This window comes from Mesoplodon bidens, assembly GCF_964165515.1.
Source record: "Mesoplodon bidens genome assembly, chromosome: 10".
Classification (NCBI taxonomy): Eukaryota; Metazoa; Chordata; class Mammalia; order Artiodactyla; family Ziphiidae; genus Mesoplodon; species Mesoplodon bidens.
In genome coordinates this window covers 28,142,857-28,155,279 of record NC_138172.1, presented here as the reverse complement: position 1 = coordinate 28,155,279, position 12,423 = coordinate 28,142,857, and the positions used below count along the sequence as shown (strand labels likewise).

Sequence of the window (12,423 nt, the reverse complement as noted above, 5' to 3'; positions counted from 1 at the left end):
ACTTAAAATGGACCAGCTATCCTCAAAGTTAGAGACCCTGTAAGATACCTGACTCTACTTTCTGGTCAGTATACAAGTTACATCTCCTTTCTCAGGAGAGATGTGGGTGAGGGAATTGAGATGGAGAAATTATTACTTTCCACTTACGGGGGAAGGAGTATAAAACGATTTCCTCCCATGGGCATTTGAGGATACACATAAAAGTAATCATTTCCCGACTTCCCTGGTGGCCCAGTGGTTAAGACTCTGCGCTTCCGGTGCAGGGGGCATGGTTCAATCCCTGGTCAGCGAAGTTCCACATGCTGTGCAGCGCGGCTAAAGAAAAAAAAAAGGTTAGCATTTCCTCTGAATTTTCCAATTTTAATGTCATATTTAGTGACTATCTAATAGTTCATTTACTTATCTGCATTTTGATATGCCTTTTTATGGTATTTTTGTTTGTTTTACTGAGTATTTTGGTTTGAGATCAAAAGGAAACCATTGCAAAGATGGGTGTCCTGGAATAAGTAGGAGAGTGTTCAAAGACATTGATATCTGATGTTGGTTCTACATCTTACCTTATGTGCCTGCTAGAGCCCACCTGTAGATGTTTGGATCCACAGGAATCAAAAAGGGAAAGGTAGATGACTTGAATCACATAAACAGAAAGCTGGTGGGTTATTTGACACAAGACATGTTGCTGGGGAAATACTTCCTGCTTGGTCATGAACTGCAACCATTTTGAGCTGTATCAACTAGCTCTCCCATTTTCTGTTTCTTTTTAGATTTGTGTTTTATAGATAATCTTCTTCTAAACAGAAGGGTTTTATTTTCTGCTTAATTGAGTGTAAACAATTGATTACATGTTTGCTTCACAGACTCTGAGTGTTGTGGCATTTTTCTGCTGTTGGAGAATTGATCAGCAAGAGGACTGGACTTCTCTTTTTTTTAAGTGAAGTTTTGATTAGGGATGCAGTCCAACAGTGCTCAGTGTTCATGGATGATCAAGCAAACCAATGAAGCATCTTGTGTGCTCTGCTAATAAGAGGAAAAAACTCTCTAGTTCCAATATTCTGATTGTCTTCCACTTAAACATTATCTGTAAATACTATTTTCAAAGTATAAATAACCATAGCATCTTATATTTCAGTGCCATCATTAAATACTCATCTCAGCCTGGTAAAACAAATTCAGCCCTTTCTGAGGAAAGGAAAGGGAAGTTGAAAACAGATCTGCAGGATGAGACTCTGCTGTGATTTCTAAACCCCTGGCAGTCATTTCTTTGCCCTAACCAAGAGTCATTAAACCAATTTTAACAAGACCTCTAGACACAGTGAAAAACACATGCTAAGAATAAAAAGTTCAGCAAAACTTGAAGATTTTCTCACTTAGAGATTTCCCAATGCGCTGTTTACAAACGTGTCCCCAGTTTTAAAGTGTATTCTGATTTCTTAAGGCTAGGAAAGAATAAAGACATAGACTCACCAGAAGGGACATTTACTTACCAATTAATGAAATTCTTGGGACTTTGGATGTGAGATGCTATTTAACCTTTTCTTTGGGGTGGCTTTGAGCAATAATCACATTATATGTTTGGAATACTGCTGTTTTGCAAATTCTAAGCCACGTGTTACCAAGGTTTAATTATGGATGATGGCTGTCAGTAAGTTAAAAAAAGAGGGAAAAGAAAAAAAAATGAACTAACAGTTAAATCATCCATATTTATTTAGGGCAAAAAAGAGGACCTCAGAGTATCTTAAACAAAAATTGATATACGCCACTTATCTAAATATTGCTGAGATCACAGTCCTGGAAATGCAAAGATATTAAAGGAACGTTACTCAAAATCTAATTTTTCATAGGAACAACACTTTAGATTGAATCAAAGAGTTCTGGAGAATACCAAAACGGATTAAGGTAGTATGAAATCTGGGAGATAGGTTAAAAAAATATAAGCAAACAGTCAGAGATATAGAAGGTACTCTGGTACATGTTTTGTAACTGAGAAAATTATTCATGTCTTTCTCTACAACCTTGAGAGTTTTGGGGTTACCTTTGTTGTTGTTGTTGTTTTTTATCATTTCAAACTTCAAAAAAGTTGAAGGAATAAACCATCTGTGTATCTTTGATCCTCATTTTTACTTTGTGTGACCCTGTGTGTGTATATTTATTTATAAAGTTTCAAACATTGTTCCCCTTTACTTACAAATATTTTATGATCTATATCCTAGGAATAAAGATGTTTTCTTACATAACAACAGTAAATTATTTAAATTAGGAAATTCGGTGTTGGTATGATACTATTACCTGAATCCACAGTCCATATTGAAATTGTTCTGTTTGTCCCTATTACATCATTTATGGCCGTTTTCTCTCCAATACAGAATCACACATTACATTTTCTTTTTTTTTTGGTCATATCCTTTTAGTGTCCTTTAATCTGGAACAGATGAAGTTGACATCTTGAAGAGTATATACTAGTTAGTTCGCAGAATATCACTCAAATCAGATTTCCCTGATGCTTCCTTTGATTAGATTTAGGTCATGCACCTTTGGCAGGAATAATCATAGGTAATGCTGTGTTTTTCTCAGTGCATCTTATCAGGGTGTAAAGTGATGTTGATTTTCAAAATTTACGATGAAATCTTGCATCTACCAGATCTCTCAACTGTAAAGCTACTCCTTTCCTGGGTTATTTGTTGAATGATACCTTGCAGCTGTGTAAATAGTCTATTTTTCATCAAACTTTTGCCCACTAGTTTTAACATCCATTGATAATTGCTGATATTACTATGACTGCCAGTTGGTGGTGGTTTCTAACTCTGTGATTCCTTTACATTTATTTCTCTACATTAGTTGGCATTCTACTAGAAGGAAGTACTTTCTTCCCCCCTTCCCAATTATTTATTTATTCACTTACTGACATTTATCATTAGGACTCATGCATTCTTGCTTTATTTAGTGGGTTATAATCTGTTACTATCATTATTTTGGTGTTCAAATAGATTGTCCCACATTTGGCTAGTGAGATCCCTTTAAGCTGATTTCTGTGTCATTTGTCCATGTGCATATTGTGTCTAACTTGATTAGGAAAGTTAAATTTTCACACAATAGCGGAATATTTATATATTCCACAATATGAAAACCTAACCTTTATAATGTCGTCGTGTTCTAACGGTATCTCTACATTGCTGGTGCAAAGGCTGTTATTATTTCTGGTTCGTATGTTTGAGTTGTTAGCTGGTTTAGACTTTATCATCTACTTACAGTTAATTAATATTATCTTAAAGTGAAATCTTAAAGTGGATGATTCTTAGGGGGATGGCAACATGCTCTGCCCCAGAGGTCAGTCATGCCCTGCTAAACTATTTCCATAATGAACTGCAGATGTGACTTTGCGTGTATTTCCTTCTTGTTATTTTAATATTTCGCTTATTTCCCTCGTCACTTCAGCAGGCCCATATTCATAATCTAGATTTAATTAAAAGCAGAGGGCCTCCCTGGTGGCGCAGTGGTTGGGAGTCCGCCTGCCGATGCAGGGGATACGGGTTCGTGCCCCGGTCTGGGAGGATCCCATATGCCGCGGAGCGGCTGGGCCCGTGAGCCATGGCCGCTGGGCCTGCGCGTCCGGAGCCTGTGCTCCGCAACGGGAGAGGCCACAACAGTGAGAGGCCCGCATACCGCAAAAAGAAAAAAAAAAAAAAAAAAAAAAAAAAAAAAAGCAGAGACGTATAATACAGAGGCATACCTGCAAACAAGTAAAGAATTGATGTCTGAGAAACTGAGGATGGGGAGGATTCTCAGTGAAACACATGGCATCATTTTAGCAAGTGTGGTGCTAAGGTGCTGGCAAAGCATGAGATTTTGCACAGAACTATTCTCATACTTTTTGAAGAAAGATATTTTAAGTTTTTCCCACTTAAGCTTTTCTGCAGGGTATATGGGGACAGCTGTTGCATTCTTTTTAGTAGCAGAGTATGATTAATTTTGTTGTCTGGAGATCAGACTTGAAAGTCAATTATTATCCTTGAGGTATTTATTAGATGGAAACGAATCCATAGCTTGATATTTAAGGTTAACTGGATCACCAAATTTAACTACAGGAATAATTTAGCAAAAGATGCAGTCATTTCTGTTCTTTGGTTATCGTTGTCTCCCTTTTCTATGAATACCTATCTTAGCCTGTTGAATTAACCAAGCCCAGGATTTTTCTACACAAGGTGATGGGCAATGGAGGTGTTTGTGGGGTTTTTTGTTTTGTGTTTGTTCTTTGTTAGTTGGCCTTTTCATCTTAGGTTGTGTCACTTTTCAAGCCCTAACTCCATAGCTCTATATAGTCTTTGAGCTAAGACATCTGGAAGCTTTAATAACAATGAAATTACAGGCATTCCTTGAAATAGCTGTGTTACTGTTTCATCCCTTTTTGTTTCAAAAGTGCAGAGGGTTGAAATCAAGTCTCCTTCACAAACTCTTGAATTTGAGAAAGGGTATTTGGTATAAAAGATTGGCTTTTTACATCTGATCCTGACTCAAGCTCTATTTCAGGCATTGAGTTTCCGACAGAAGACTTAGCTTACATCAGCGTGAGAGAAAACCAGAGTATTTTGCAAAATGTGTTTAAACTATCAGTACTTTACATCAGTGTAAAAAGATACCTCTTTGTTTTATAATTAGTCATGTTCTTTAATATCACTACATTGGTTATTGAAAATTCAGTATTTTTATGGATAGGAGCTGTTGACTTCAGGTTTCTGTTTTATCTGTTTTAAAAAATGTGTAAGTTCATCTCCCTGTGACTTTTCTCCATCTTCATTCCACCCTGCATTTGATCTCAGCTGACTCAGATCTACACCCTGAGCAATCTTTTTCTTATCCTCTGAATGACAGGAGTCTACCTGGGGGTTTTCTATGTGCAAACCATTTACTTTTTGTTGTATAGTAGAAAACACAGGTCTTCAGACTTAATCCTTTCAGTCTTAGCCATTTTTTGATGAGTCAACCTGGCAATACCCTAATGGTGTTGAACAGATACGTGAGTTAAAGAATGAATGTCTAGATCAGGAAACGTTCTTATGTAGATGCTTACCTTTTGGAAGGAACATGGGGCGACTGAAAGCAGCGAAGATAACCAAACGTTGGTTTTAAAGCAGAAAAGCCATATTCATCTGGATTCTTTTTTTTTTTACATCCTTATTGGAGTACAATTGCTTTAAAATGTTGTGTTCGTTTCTGCTGTATAACAAAGTGAATCAGCTGTGTGTATACATATATCCCCATATCCCCTCCTTCTTGTGTCTCCCTCCCACCCTCCCTATCCTCATCTAGATCCTTAGGGAGATGGTTCTACCACAGGCCAGTGGGAGTGGTAAGCCTGTGATTTATACATCAGGTACTTACTGAAACTTTTTTGACTCTAACTTATTACGCAAAAACATTCAGTTTTTCACTTTAATGAAGATTGACGATATAAGATGTTCACCCACATAAGTGTCTATACTTCTGGAAGCTAGCACTTTTCAAAGAACAGTTGTGTGATTTCCCTAAATAGTTAACACAAACGAATCACTCTTTTTTTTTTAGTATAAATGAATTTAGTTGAGTTTTCAAATAATTTCATAGCAGGCACTATGAAAATAATAATACACTTAGTTTTACTGAGTGCGGATAAGGTGCTAGGCATTGTGCTATTTTTTTTTTTTTTTTTTGCGGTACGCGGGCCTCTCACTGTTGTGGCCTCTCCCGTTGCGGAGCACAGGCTCCGGACGCGCAGGCTCAGCGGCCATGGTTCACGGGCCCAGCCACTCCGCGGCATGTGGGATCTTCCCAGACCGGGGCACGAACCCGTGTCCCCTGCATCGGCAGGCGGACTCTCAACCACTGCGCCACCAGGGAAGCCCAATTGTGCTATTTTTAAGAAAAAAAATTTTGTTTAATCTTTTCAATAGCTTTGTGAAGCGTCAGTATTGTGATCTCCATTTTACACATGAGAAACTAAGTCTCAGAGAGCTTAAGGAACATTCTCCAATCTGTCCAACTAGTTAAAGTGGGAGAAATTAGATGTCCAACCCACACTATGTGATTGTAATGCTGAGGTAGTTGGACCCCTCTCCTTGGTTACCAATATCTCATGCATTAGTTCATGGAATAAAAAACTAGGCACACTCTGTTCAGTTTTTAATAAGATGGTCTTAAGGGGTTTGGCTGGCAGGTAAACTAAGGAGAAGGTATAATACAGAATAATAATCAAACTTGATGTGTTCAAGGCGTCCATCCTCCGTTTCTAAGGTAGCGAGGGAGCAGATGTCATTGCATTTTTTAAAAATTATACTCCTTATTGGAGTATAATTGCTTTACAGTCTTGTGTTAGTTTCTGCTGTATAACAAAGTGAATCAGCTTTATGTATACATATATCCCCATATCCCCTCCCTCTTGCATCTCCCTCCCACCCTCCTATCCCACCCCTCTAGGCGGTCACAAAGCACCGAGCTGATCTCCCTGTGCTATGCAGCTGATTCCCAGTAGCTCTCTGGTTTACATTAGGTCGTGTGTATATGTCAGTGCTACTGTCTCACTTTGTCCCGGCTTACCCTTCCTCCGCTCTGTGTGCTCAAGTCATTCTCTATGTCTGTATCTTCATTCCTGTCCTGGCCTTAGGTTCATCAGAACCTTTTTTTTTTTTTTTTTTTAAGATTCCATATATATGTGTTAGCATACAGTATTTGTTTTTCTCTTTCTGACTTTCTTCACTTTGTATGACAGACTCTAGGTCCATCCACCTCACTACAAACAACTCAATTTCATTTCCTTTTATGGCTGAGTAATATTCCATTGTATATATGTGCCACATCTTCTTTATCCATTCATCTGTCGATGGACACTTAGGTTGCTTCCATGTCCTGGCTACTGTAAATAGAGCTGCAGTGAACACTGTGGTACATGACTCTTTTTGAATTATAGTTTTCTCAGGGTATATGCCCAGTAGTGGTATTGCTGGGTCCTATGATAGTTCTATTTTTAGTTTTTAAAGGAACCTCCATACCGTTCTCCATGGTGGCTGTATCAATTTATGTTCCCACCAATAGTATAAGAGGGTTCCCTTTCCTCCACACCCTCTCCAGCATTTACTGTTTGTAGATTTTTGATGATGGCCATTCTGACTGGTGTGAGGTGATACCTCATTGTGATTTTGATTTGCATTTCTCAAATGATTAGTGATGTTGAGCATCCTTTCATGTGTTTGTTGGCAATCTGTATATCTTCTTTGGAGAAATGTCTATTTAGGTCTTCTACCCATATTTGGATGGGGTTGTTTGTTTTTTTGATACTGAGCTGCATGAGCTGCTTGTATATTTTGGAGATGAATCCTTTGTCAGTTGCTTCGTTTGCAGCTATTTTCTCCCATTTTGAGGGTTGTCTTTTCCTCTTGTTTATTGTTCCCTTTGCTGTGCAAAAGCTTTTAAGTTTCGTTAGGTCCCATTTGTTTATTTTTGTTTTTATTTCCATTTCTCTAGGAGGTGGGTCAAAAAGGATCTTGCTGTGATTTACGTCATAGAGTGTTCTGCCTATGTTTTCCTCTAAGAGTTTGATAGTGTCTGGCTTTACATTTAGGTCTTTAATCCATTTTGAGTTTATTTTTGTGTATGATGTTAGGGAGTGTTCTAATTTCATTCTTTTACATGTAGCTGTCCAGTTTTCCCAGCACCACTTATTGAAGAGACTGTCTTTTCTCCATGGTATATCCTTGCCTCCTGTGTCATAGATTAGTTGACCATAGGTGCGTGGGTTTATCTCTGGGCTTTCTATCCTGTTCCATTGATCTATATTTCTGTTTTTGTGCCAGTACCATACAGCCTTGATTACTGTAGCTTTGTAGTATAGTCTGAAGTCTGGGAGCTTGATTCCTCCAGCTCTGTTTTTCTCTCTCAAGATTGCTTTGGCTGTTCAGGGTCTTTTCTGTTTCCATACAAATTGTGAAAATTTTTTGTTCTACTTCTGTGAATAATGCCATTGGTAGTTCGATAGGGATTGCATTGAATCTGTAGATTGCTTTGGGTAGTATAGTCATTTTCACAGTGTTGATTCTTTCAATCCAAGAACATGGTATATTTCTCCATTTGTTTGTATCATCTTTAATTTCTTTCATCAGTGTCTTATAGTTTTCTGCACACAGGTCTTTTGTCTCCTTAGGTAGGTTATTTTATTCTTTTTGTTGCAATGGTAAATGGGAGTATTTCCTTTATTTCTCTTTCAGATATTTCGTCGTTAGTGTATAGGAATGCAAGAGGTTTCTGTGCGTTAATTTTGTATCCTGCTACTTTACCAGATTCATTGCTTAGCTCTAGTAGTTTTCTGGTAGCATCTTTAGGATTCTCTATGTATAGTATCATCACATCTGCAAACAGCGACAGTTTTACTTCTTTTGCGATTTGGATTCCTTTTATTTCTTTTCCTTCTCTGATTGCTGTGGCTGAAACTTCCAAAACTGTGTTGAATAATAGTGGTGAGAGTGGACATCCTTGTCTTCTTCCTGATCTTAGTGGAAATGGTTTCAGTTTTTCAACATGGAGAACGATGTTGGCTGTGGGTGTGTCATATATGGCCTTTATTATGTTGAGGTAGGTTCCCTCTATGCCTACTTTCTGGAGAGTTTTTATTGTAAATGGGTGTTGAATTTTGTCGAAAGCTTTTTCTGCATCCATTGAGTTTATCATATAGTTTTTTTCCTTCAATTTGTTTATATGGTGTATCACATTGATTGATTTGCATGTATTGAAAAATGCTTGCATCCCTGGGATAAATCCCACTTGTTGACAGTGTATGATCCTTTTAATGTGCTATTGGGTTCTGTTGGCTAGTATTTTGTTGAGGATTTTTGCATCTGTGTTCATCAGTGCTGTCGGCCTGTAGTTTTCCTTTTTTGTGACATCTTTGTCTGGTTTTGGTGTCAGGGGAATGGTGGCCTCATAAAATGAGTTTGGGAATGTTCCTCCCTGTGCTGTATTTTGGAAGATTTTGAGAAGGATAGATGTTAGCTCTTCTCTAAATGTGTGATAGAATTCACTTGTGAAGTCATCTGGTCCTGGGCTTTTGTTTGTTGGAAGATTTTTAATCACAGTCTCAATTTCAGTGCCTGTGATTGGTCTGTTCATATTTTCTATTTCTTCCTGGTTCAGGCTTGGAAGGTTGTGCTTTTCTAAGAATTTGTCCATTTCTTCCAGATTGTCCATTTTATTGGCATAGAGTTGCTTGTAGTAATCTCTCATGATCCTTTGTGTTTCTTCAGTGTCAGTTTTTACTTCTCCTTTTTCATTTATAATTCAGTTGATTTGAGTCTTCTCCCTTTTTTCTTGATGAGTCTGGCTTATGGTTTATCAATTTTGTTTATCTTCTCAAAGAACCAGCTTGTAGTTTTATTGATCTTTGCTATTGTTTCTTTCATTTCTTTTTCATTTATTACTGATCTGATCTTTATGATTTCTTTCCTTCTGCTAATTTGGGTTTTTTTGTTCTTTCTCTAATTGCTTTAGGTGTAAGGTTAGGTTGTTTATTTGATATTTTTCTTATTTCTTGAGGTAAGATTGTATTGCTATAAATGTCCCTGTTAGAACTGCTTTTGTTGCATCCCATAGGTTTTGGTTCGTCGTGTTTTCATCATCATTTGTTTCTAGGTATTTTTTGATTTCCTCTTTGATTTGTTCAGTGACCTCTTGGTTATTTAGTAGCGTATTGTTTAGCCTCCATGTGTTTGTATTTTGTACACTTTTTTTTCCTGTAATTGATGTCTAGTCTCATAGCATTGTGATCGGAAAAGATACTTGATACAATTTCAATTTTCTTAAGTTTATGGAGGCTTGGTTTGTGACCCAAGATATCATCTATCCTGGAGAATGTTCCTTGGGCACTTGAGTAGAAAGTGTATTCTGTTGTTTTTGGATGGAATGTCCTATAAATATCAATTAAGTCCATCTTGTTTAATGTATCATTTAAAGCTTGTGTTTCCTTATTTATTTTCATTTTGGATGATCTGTCCATTGGTGAAAATGGGGTGTTAAAGTCCCCTACTATTATTGTGTTACTATCGATTTCCCCTTTTATGGCTGTTAGCATTTGCCTTCTGTACTGAGGTGCTCCTATGTTGGCTCCATAAATATTTACCATTGTAGTATCTTCTTGGTGTGATCCCTTGATCATTATGTAGTGTCCTTCTTTGTCTCTTGTAATAATCTTTATTTTAAATCTATTTTGTCTGATATGAGAATTGCCACTCCAGCTTTCTTTTGATTTCCATTTGTTTTTCCATCCCCTCACTTTCAGTCTGTATGTGTCCCTAGGTCTGAAGTGGGTCTCTTGTAGACGGCATATACACGGGTCTTGTTTTTGTATTCATTCAGACACTCTGTGCTTTCTGGTTGGAGCATTTAATCCATTTACCTTTAAGATAATTATCAATTTGTATGTTACTGTTATCATTTTCTTAATTGTTATGGGTTTGTTTTTGTAGATCTTTTCCTTCCCTTGTGTTTCCTGCCTAAAGACGTCCCTTTAACATTTGCTGTAAGGCTGGTTTGGTGGTGCTGAATTCTCTTAGCTTTTGCTTGTCTGTAAAGGTTTTAATTTCTCCGTTGAATCTGAATGAGAACCTTGCTGGGTGGAGTAATTTTGGTTATAGGTTTTTCCCTTTCATCACTTTAAGTATGTCCTGCCACTCCCTTCTTGCTTGCAGAGTTTCTGCTGAAAGATCAGCTATTAATCTTATGAGAATTCCCTTGTATGGTATTTGTTGCTTTTCCCTTGCTGCTTTTAATATTTTTTCTTTGTATTTAATTTTTAATAGTTTGATTAATATGTGTCTTGGCATGTTTCTCCTTGGACTTACCCTGTATGGGACTCTCTGTGCTTCTTGGACTTGACTGAGTATTTCCTTTCCCATGTTAGGGAAGTTTTCAACTGTAATCTCTTCAAATATTTTCTCAGACCCTTTCTTTTTCTCTTATTCTTCTGGGACCCCTGTTCTTCGAATATTGGTGCCTTTAATGTTTTCCCAGAGGTCTCTGAGACTTCTCAGTTCTTTTCATTCTTTTTTCTTTATTCTGCTCTGCAGTCGTTACTTCCACTATTTTATCTTCCAGGTCACTTATCTGTTCTTCTGCCTCAGTTTTTCTGTTATTGATTCCTCCTGGAGAATTTTTAATTTCATTTGTTGTGTTGTTCATCGTTGCTTGTTTCATCTCTAGTTCTTCTAGGTCCTTGTTAAACGTTTCTTGTATTTTCTCCATTCTATTTCCAAGATTTTGGATCATCTTTACTATCATTACTCTGAATTCTTTTTCAGGTAGACTGCCTATTTCCTCTTCATTTGTTTGGTCTTGTGGGTTTTTACCTTGCTCCTTCATCTGCTGTGTATTTCTCTGTCTTCTCATTTTAAGTTACTGTGTTTGGGGTCTCCTTCTCGCAGGCTGCAGGTTCACAGTTCTTGTTGTTTTTGGTGTCTGGCCTGAGTGGGTGAGGTTGGTTCAGTGGCTTGTGCAGGCTTCCTGGTGGAGGGGACTGGTGCCAGTGTTCTGGTGGGTGAGGCTGGATCTTGTCTTTCTGGTGCACAGGACTGCATCTGTTGGTGTGTTTTGGGGTGTCTGTGAATTTAGTATGATTTTAGTCAGCCTATCTGCTAATGGGTATGTTTGTGTTCCTGTGTTGCTAGTTGTTTGGCATGGGGCATCCAGCACTGGAGCTTGCTGGCCGTTGGATGGAGCTGGGTCTTAGTGATGAGACAGAGATCTCTGGGAGAGCTCTCACCAGTTGATATTACGTGGGGCCGGGAGGTTTCTGGTGGTCCAATGTCCTGGGCTTGGCTCTCCCACCTCGTAGGCTCAGGCGTGACACCTGGCTGGAGCACCAAGACCCTGTCAGCCACACGGCTCAGAAGAAAAGGAAGAAAAAAGAAAAAAGAGAGTAACCAGAATCCACCAATGATAACAGGCACTAAAATCTAAACTAAGATAAACGTAAAAATCAGAAACAAATCAGTTGCAGTCAGCAAACCCCATGTCTACAGTTTCTCTCAAAGTCCACCACCTCAATTTTGAGAAGTTTTGTTGTCTGTTCAGGTATTCCACAGATGCAGGGTTCAAGTTGGTTGTGGAGATTTAATCTGCTGCTCCTGAGGCTGCTGGGAGAGATTTCCCTTTCTGTTCTTTGTTCGCGCAGCTCCCAGGGTTCAGCTTTGGTTTTGACCCTGCCTCTGCATGTAGGTCACCCTCAGGCGTCTGTTCCCCACCCAGACAGGAGGGGTTAAAGCAAAAGCTGATTAGGTCTTTCTTGCTGTCTCAGGCCAGGGAGAGGGACGGGTATGGTCGTCATAATTGGAATGCGGGGCGAGCCTTCGGCAGCAGAAGCTGGTGTGACATTGCACCAGCCTGAGGCGCGCCGTGTTTTCTCCCGGGGAG

The 12,423-nt window shown here is 38.5% G+C and overlaps 1 protein-coding gene across 4 annotated transcripts in view; it reads left to right on the top strand.

Annotated features, from left to right (window-relative positions):
• Nucleotides 1–12,423, top strand: part of PTPRG (protein tyrosine phosphatase receptor type G) — a 749,834-nt gene that overhangs the window by 318,021 nt on the left and 419,390 nt on the right. The gene's annotated exons all lie outside the window — the stretch shown is intronic.